The 7,533-nt window shown below is 45.1% G+C and overlaps 2 non-coding genes and 2 pseudogenes across 2 annotated transcripts; all 4 read right to left on the bottom strand.

Annotated features, from left to right (window-relative positions):
- Positions 1–1,077: 1,077 nt before the first annotated feature.
- Positions 1,078–1,231, bottom strand: LOC149973604 (5.8S ribosomal RNA). Its single transcript, XR_016490014.1, has one exon. It is a non-coding gene; the product is annotated as a 5.8S ribosomal RNA (ribosomal RNA).
- A 4,952-nt stretch (positions 1,232–6,183) lies between these two features.
- LOC118942430 (5S ribosomal RNA) lies at positions 6,184–6,302 on the bottom strand. Its single transcript, XR_005038380.1, has one exon. It is a non-coding gene; the product is annotated as a 5S ribosomal RNA (ribosomal RNA).
- Positions 6,303–6,562: 260 nt separating this feature from the next.
- Positions 6,563–6,681, bottom strand: LOC149973603 (5S ribosomal RNA; annotated as a pseudogene).
- Positions 6,682–6,940: 259 nt separating this feature from the next.
- LOC118942453 (5S ribosomal RNA) lies at positions 6,941–7,059 on the bottom strand (annotated as a pseudogene).
- Between the last annotated feature and the right edge of the window lie 474 nt (positions 7,060–7,533).

Here is a 7,533-nt window from a genome sequence, read left to right as displayed (position 1 = left end):
GCAGCGGGTACTAAGTCCTCGGCCCCGGAAAGCGGCGAGTACGGAGCAGGGGCGCTGTAAAGCTCACGGCCGAAACCGGTAGCCACCTTCGCCCCAAGCCCTTCCAAGCCGACCCAGAGCCGGTCGCGGCGCACCACCGACAGAGGAAATGCGCCCGGCGGGGGCCGAGCCCGACCAGGGATCAGTCCCACGAGGGGATCCGACCACACCGGAACGGCCGACCCTGACCCGCCGAGTTGAATCCTCCGGGCAGACTGCGCGGACCCCACCCGTTTACCTCTCAACGGTTTCACGCCCTCTTGAACTCTCTCTTCAAAGTTCTTTTCAACTTTCCCTTACGATACTTGTCGTCTATCGGTCTCGTGACGGTATTTAGCCTTAGATGGAGTTTACCACCCGCTTTGGGCTGCATTCCCAAGCAACCCGACTCTGAAAAGACCGGACCCCGGCGCGATGGGGGCCGTTACCGGCCTCACACCGTCCACGGGCTGAGCCTCGATCAGAAGGACTCAGGCCCCCGATCGACACCGGGCAAAGCGGTCTTCTATACACCACATTTCCCGTGCCCGCCAGACGGACAGGGATTCGGTGTTGGGCTCTTCCCTCTTCGCTCGCCGCTACTGAGGGAATCCTGGTTAGTTTCTTTTCCTCCGCTTAGTAATATGCTTAAATTCAGCGGGTTGTCTCGTCTGATCTGAGGTCGTAGTCAAAGTGAATGGATTGTGGCCGGTCGCCCGGGCTCACCTTCTCAATTTACGTTTCAGGTCGGCGGTCGGAGCTCCGCCGCCCTAACCTAACCCCGAGCGCTACCCCGAGAACCACATGCGATACACGGGCAGCACGGAAAGACAAGTGTCCCCTGGCAGCCGCGCCAGACCATGCGGGGAACGTGGGCGCCTCTCGCCGAAGCGAGAAGGGAAAGGAAGAGCGCACGGGGGACAGGAGGTAGAGCCAAAGCTCATCCTCAACCATCCCACCGAGCCGTCCTGGTCTGAACTTAGGGGGACGAAGGCTGCACGGTGGCCGCCTGCGACTGCCCCAGCTGCGGAAACCCGGAGGTTCCGATTGATGACAAAGCGACCCTCAGACAGGCGTAGCCCCAGGAGGAACCTGGGGCCGCAAAGTGCGTTCGAAGTGTCAATGATCAATGTGTCCTGCAATTCACATTAGTTCTCGCAGCTAGCTGCGTTCTTCATCGACTCACGAGCCGAGTGATCCACCGCTAAGAGTTGTACTCTTGTTTTTCATCGCACGCAGAGGCCAGTGGCTGGGCAGAGATTGGGAGGTGACCCTCCTTTCCCCCACCCGCACTTCACCAGAGCGCCAGGCCATAGTTCAAAGACAAAGGTTTAAGAATAGGGAGATTCCTTTATGAACTTATATCAGTAAATTCAAGCGATTCTATAGCAATTGTCAGAATAATTTTAAACTTTAGGCAATATCAACAGGAATGAAAAAAAAAACGAAAATCAGTATTCCAGCCCGGCTGCTGTCAATCAAAATTGCACGGCCATTCGATACTAAGGTGGCTTTGTGTGCCTAATAGCCCAGTTACGTATCCCAACCTACTCCGCGACAAACGTTTCTTTCAATTTAATTTCCCCCATCTCCAAATCATGGAATGTCAACTCTGGTTCATATTATGTTTATTGTTTGATGTGCAATAGCCACATCATTCCCGATCTCTGTCTTGTGGAACGCCAAACTTACATATCCTGTATCTACTCGACTACACCTCTTACAAAACCTATTAAATAATACACAGCTTTTTTAATAGGGCATTTTTCATGCAGATTCATTCAATCCAACCACACCTCCACAAGACCTATTCGATGTTATATGTATCAACAGGAGATTTTACTTGCAGATCCGGTTCATCCATAATTCAACTATAACCACACCTCCACAAGACCTTATTCGATAGTATAGAACGTATCAAAAATAGGACATTTTTACTTGCAGATTCGGTTCATCTATAACCAACTATAACCACACCTCCACAAGACCTTATTCGATAGTACAGAACATATCAAAATAGGACATTTTTACTTGCAGATTCGGTTCATCTATAATTCATTCATTCGTATGAAATTCTCATTGAATTTCCAACATCCATAATTGTGTCCATTACGTGTTAAAACACAGCCACTATTTAACGTCACCTCTATACACAACCCAATACATATATAATTAGGACAGTTTTCTATGCAGATTTCAGAACAAATAGGGTCCCTGGAGGAATTTAACACATTGGTCAATCACAATTCACACATTCCTATTAAAATAACTGAGTATAGGCCCATTAATAAGAATATATATATATATTTTTTTACAAAACAAGATATCTTTAATCAATGTCTTAGGTTCTTATGTAAAAAATTTGGGCACCGATTCATACTCACGCCCAGTACTTTCTGATCAAAATTTGGTTTAGGCTATAATACAATATGCAGATTTCGATATAACGGGCTCTGCTCACCTTTATATAGAGCGCTCCGATCAGATTTCCTGAGGCAAGATGAATGGCTGGGGAAGTCACTCTTCCGTCTGATTTTTTAGCCGTGATCAGTCTCGTCCTCTCACACTAACTTATAATAGATCGAATTCAAGAACAACCATCCTCTGCTACCAATTTTGTTAGTGTTCAAATACTGGAGAGTTGAGACCAAATCACGGACGCTGGACAGAGTGGATTTCAGTTGTAACAAAAGACAGTTTTAATGAGTCAGAGATATCTTGTCCCGCAGTTTTACGTGCACGGACCTAGTTCACATAACTCGGCAAGGAGCCAGGTGAAAAAGAGGCCTATACAATGGTTACATACATTTTTATACATAGAATAAAGTAGGTGGAGTCTTGTCGTTTCGGTCTTCTTGACTGGTCGGAGGGTTGGAGGCGGGCCTTGCTCTAGCCAGAGCGGGCCCCATTGGTGCACAGCAAAAGTTCTTTGCTCTTGGGACCGGCCAGTTAGAGGGAGATGAGATGTGTGTTTATATAAGGAAGAGGGGGTCAGTCTTATGGCTGGGTGTATGTGTTCTTACGACGGAATGTCTTTGTTTATATGAGCTATGTGTATGAATATTTATATAACACCCCCCCATCCCGTTTGTCCCTGCTTCTGCAGGTTTTCGCTCTCAAAAGTACACCTTTTTAATAGAATTATAACACGATTAGATGTTCTATGTCCACGACAACATTTAAAACCCTAGCAGGAAACCACTTTTGAGGTCTGGGAAAAACGGAAGACATATCGATTTTGGGGTGTAGTTACCCTTTTTTAGGCAAGTGTGCGCCAGGAAGAGACCTTTGTTTGGTTAAGCGGTGTTGCTGTAGCGCTCATGTGATTGCAGAGTTTGCAAAACAAATGGCCACTGGATTGATGCAAATAATCATGATATAATTCTGCCAGGCTGGCATAGGCTACTTTGCAGTTAACATTTGATTGAGAAGGTTTTTGTGGGAAGCCTTTCCTTCTCTACCACAAGAAGGTTATCATTAGCCTCATCGCTAACGGCTACACAAAGTGTAGATATGCGCGCGCTCCGCACGCATGCGCACGGAAACTGGGCAGTCCTGTGCAGTTTCTGAAAGTTGCGTGGAAATACGAATCACTGATGCATTTTGTTCATGTCTTATGATTCACTTGGGCAAATGAATGGATTTTCTAACAAGTTGGAGGGAATGATTTGATTTCCTCCTTAGCTCAAAGCATTTTGTAATGTTGTTGAATTTCGGTGTAATGTCTGTATTTCGTGATTCCGTGTGGGCGCTGTATTTTCTAGCTCTCTCACACACACACACTTTTCGGGTGACAGTGAGAGAACCGCTAGGGTGAGAAGCACAATTGACTTCAGGTACATTCCTGAGGTCATCCCGATATGTGCAAGCCTAACCTTGACCGTGTAGCATTAACCCTTAACAGTGTTAAGGGTTAATGCTAAACAGGTTTTTTGGTCTCAGAGGTTACAATGACATCTCTCCTTATAGGAATACATTGCCTGCTCCCCTAAATTCAACATAGTGGGTTAATATTGCCTTAAGAACCTGTCTTCGATGACAATCCATCAGGCCACTATGAGGTCTACCTGTGTCGATTCTAAGCTTCCTGGAGCAGCCGGAAGTGGTTAAATTAACCCAAAAGTTATTTTGATGGACATAACCTGCAAATGTGAAAATGACTGCATTCAACCCTGTGTAGATCAGTCAATTCTTAACATAAAGACTTTAAACTCAGGATTTTGTAAGAGCATACCCCAAGCAAGATATGTGTTTATTTATAGCTTCCTGTGCCAACCGGAAGTACCTTTAATTGGGGTCACAGTGTCTATTTTTAAGGGTTAAAAAAGTCACATCTTTCCAAAATGTCATACATGTGACTAGGTAACCCTCATGAACTGTAAATCAGTAATTTCTCCCAACAGATGTCAAATAAAACCTTTCACATGCACACACACACACACACACACACACACACACTCAGCAAGGATGGAGTGACAAAGTGCGGGGCTTAAAGACACACAGAGCCTGCAATGGCATTACCATAATCTCTAGGCTGTGCCGAGTTAAACGAGATGCCCCGCTTGACCATAGCTCGCTCGGTCTTAGCACAGCGACCATGAGAAAAAGTAGGCCCAAAATGAAGCCTGGCCCTAAATGTCATTTTCTTTTGGGTGACAGTGAGAGAACCGTTAGGGTGAGAAGCACAATTCGACTTCAGGTACATTCCTGAGGTCCTCCCGATCTGTGCAAGCCTAACCTTGACCGTGTGGCACTAACCCTTAACAGTAAATCAGGGTTTTTTGGTCTCACAGATTACAATGACTTCTCTCCCATTAGGAATACATTGCCTGCTCCCCTAAATTCAACATAGTGGGTTAATATTGCCTTAAGAACCTGTCTTCGATGACAATCCATCAGGCCACTATGAGGTCTAACTGTGTCGATTCTAAGCTTCCTGGAGCAGCCGGAAGTGGTTAAATTAACCCAAAAGTTATTTTGATGGACATAACCTGCAAATGTGAAAATGACTGCATCCAACCCTGTGTAGATGAGTCAATTCTTAACATAAAGACTTAAAACTCAGGATTCCGTAAGAGCCTACCCCAATGAGGATATGTGTTCAAGTTCAGCTTCCTGTGCCAACCGGAAGTGCCTTAAAATGGTGTCATAGGTGCTGTTTCGAAGGGTTAAAAAGGTCAGATCTTTTTAAAACTTCACATGTGTGATTAAGCAACCCTCATGAACTGTAAATCAGTCATTTTCCCCAACAGATGTCAAAGAAAAGCTCTCTCACACGCACACACAGCAAGGATGGAGTGACAAAGTGCGGTGCTTAAAGACACACAGAGCCTGCAATGGCATTTCCATATTCTCAAGGCCGTGCCGAGTACAACGAGATGCCCCGCTTGACCGTAGCTCGCACTGAGTGCAGCGACCGTGAAAAAAGTAGGCCCAAAATTAAGCCTGGCCCTAAATGTAATTTGCTTTTGGGTGACAGTGCGAGAACTGTTAGGGTGAGAAGCACAATTCGACCTCAGGTACATTCCTGAGGTCCTCCCGATCTGTGCAAGCCTAACCTTGTCCGTGTGGCACTAACCCTTAACAGTAAATCAGGGTTTTTTGGTCTCACAGATTACAATGACTTCTCTCCCATTAGGAATACATTGCCTGCTCCCCTAAATTCAACCTAGAGCCTTTGTGGGTTAATATTGCCTTATGAACCTGTCTTCGATGACAATCCATCGGGCAACCATCAAGCAACTGGAAGTGATTAAATTCAGCCTAAAAGTGTTTTGACATTCATAACCTGCAATTTTGAAAATGACTGCATTCAACCCTGTGTAGATCAGTCAATTCTAAACATAAAGACTTAAAACGCAGGATTCCGTAAGAGCCTACCCCAATGAGGATATGTGTTCATGTTCAGCTTCCTGTGCCAACCGGAAGTGCCTTAAAATGGTGTAATAGGGGCTGTTTCGAAGGGTTAACAGATTTTGCATTTTCACCATTTGTGTCTCTCAAAAAGGTGAAGAAATTGCATATACTGTAGCCATAATTTGTATCACAGATTGTTGGATGAAATTCAAACTAACCTTGCTTACTTATTTCAAAGCGAGGGCACATATTTCAGCCTTGTGGGAAAAAACGAACATAGAGTTGAAATTCCACAAGGCAGTGACAAAAAGCTTACAGCACCTGGTATTCCCAGGCGGTCTCCCATCCAAGTACTAACCAGGCCCGACCCTGTTTAGCTTCTGAGATCGGACGAGATCAGGCCTACTCAGGCCGGTGTGGCCGTAAGCGAGAAACAATCTCTTGGTGCACTATGTAAAGTCAAAGTGAGCCTGATTAACAGCTGTTGCATTTTCACCATTTAGATAAGCATCTTTGTGTCACTCAAAAAGTGGAAGAAATTGCATATACTGTAGCCATAATTTGTAGCACAGATTGTTGGATGAAATACAAACTAACCTTGCTTACTTAATTCAAAGCGAGGGCACATATTTCAGCCTTGTGGGAAAAAACGGACAAAGAGTTGAAATTCCACAAGGCAGTGACAAAAAGCTTACAGCACCTGGTATTCCCAGGCAGTGTCCCATCCAAGTACTAACCAGGCCCGACCCTGCTTAGCTTCCGAGATCGGACGAGATCAGGCCTACTCAGGCCGGTGTGGCCGTAAGCGAGAAACTATCTCTTGGTGCACTATGTAAAGTCAAAGTGAGCCTATTAACAGCTGTTGCATTTTCACCATTTAGATAAGCATCTTTTTGTCACTCAAAAAGTGGAAGAAATTGTATATACTGTAACCATAATTTGTAGCACAGATTGTTGGATGAAATGCAAACTAACCTTGCTTACTTAATTCAAAGCGAGGGCACATATTTCAGCCTTGTGGGAAAAAACGGACAAAGAGTTGAAATTCCACAAGGCAGTGACAAAAAGCTTACAGCACCTGGTATTCCCAGGCAGTGTCCCATGCAAGTACTAACCAGGTCCGACCCTGCTTAGCTTCCGAGATCGGACGAGATTAGGCCTACTCAGGCCGGTGTGGCCGTAAGCGAGAAACTATCTCTTGGTGCACTATATAAAGTCAAAGTGAGCCTTATTAACAGCTGTTGCATTTTCACCATTCAGATAAGCATCTTTGTGTCACTCAAAAAGTGGAAGAAATTGCATATACTCTAGCCATAATTTGTCAAAATGGCAGGTTATGTATATCAAACACTTTTAGGCTGAATTGAATCACTTCCGGCTGCTCCAGGAAGCTTAGAATCGACACAGTTAGACCTCATAGTGGCCTGATGGATTGTCATCGAAGACAGGTTCATAAGGCAATATTAACCCACATAGGCTCTAGGTTGAATTTAGGGGGGCAGTCAATTTATTCCTATAAGGAGAGATGTCATTGTAATGTGTGAGACCAAAAAACCCTGATTTACTGTTAAGGTTTAGTGCCACATGGTCAAGGTTAGGCTTGCACAGATCGGGAGGACCTCAGGAATGTACCTGAGGTCGAATTATGCTCCTCACCCT

The sequence above is a fragment of the Oncorhynchus mykiss genome, chromosome 20, assembly GCF_057628025.1.
Source record: "Oncorhynchus mykiss isolate SJ-2025 chromosome 20, ASM5762802v1, whole genome shotgun sequence".
Lineage (NCBI taxonomy): Eukaryota > Metazoa > Chordata > Actinopteri > Salmoniformes > Salmonidae > Oncorhynchus > Oncorhynchus mykiss.
Note: the sequence above shows the minus strand (reverse complement) of the source record. Positions and strands in the feature narration are given on the sequence as shown.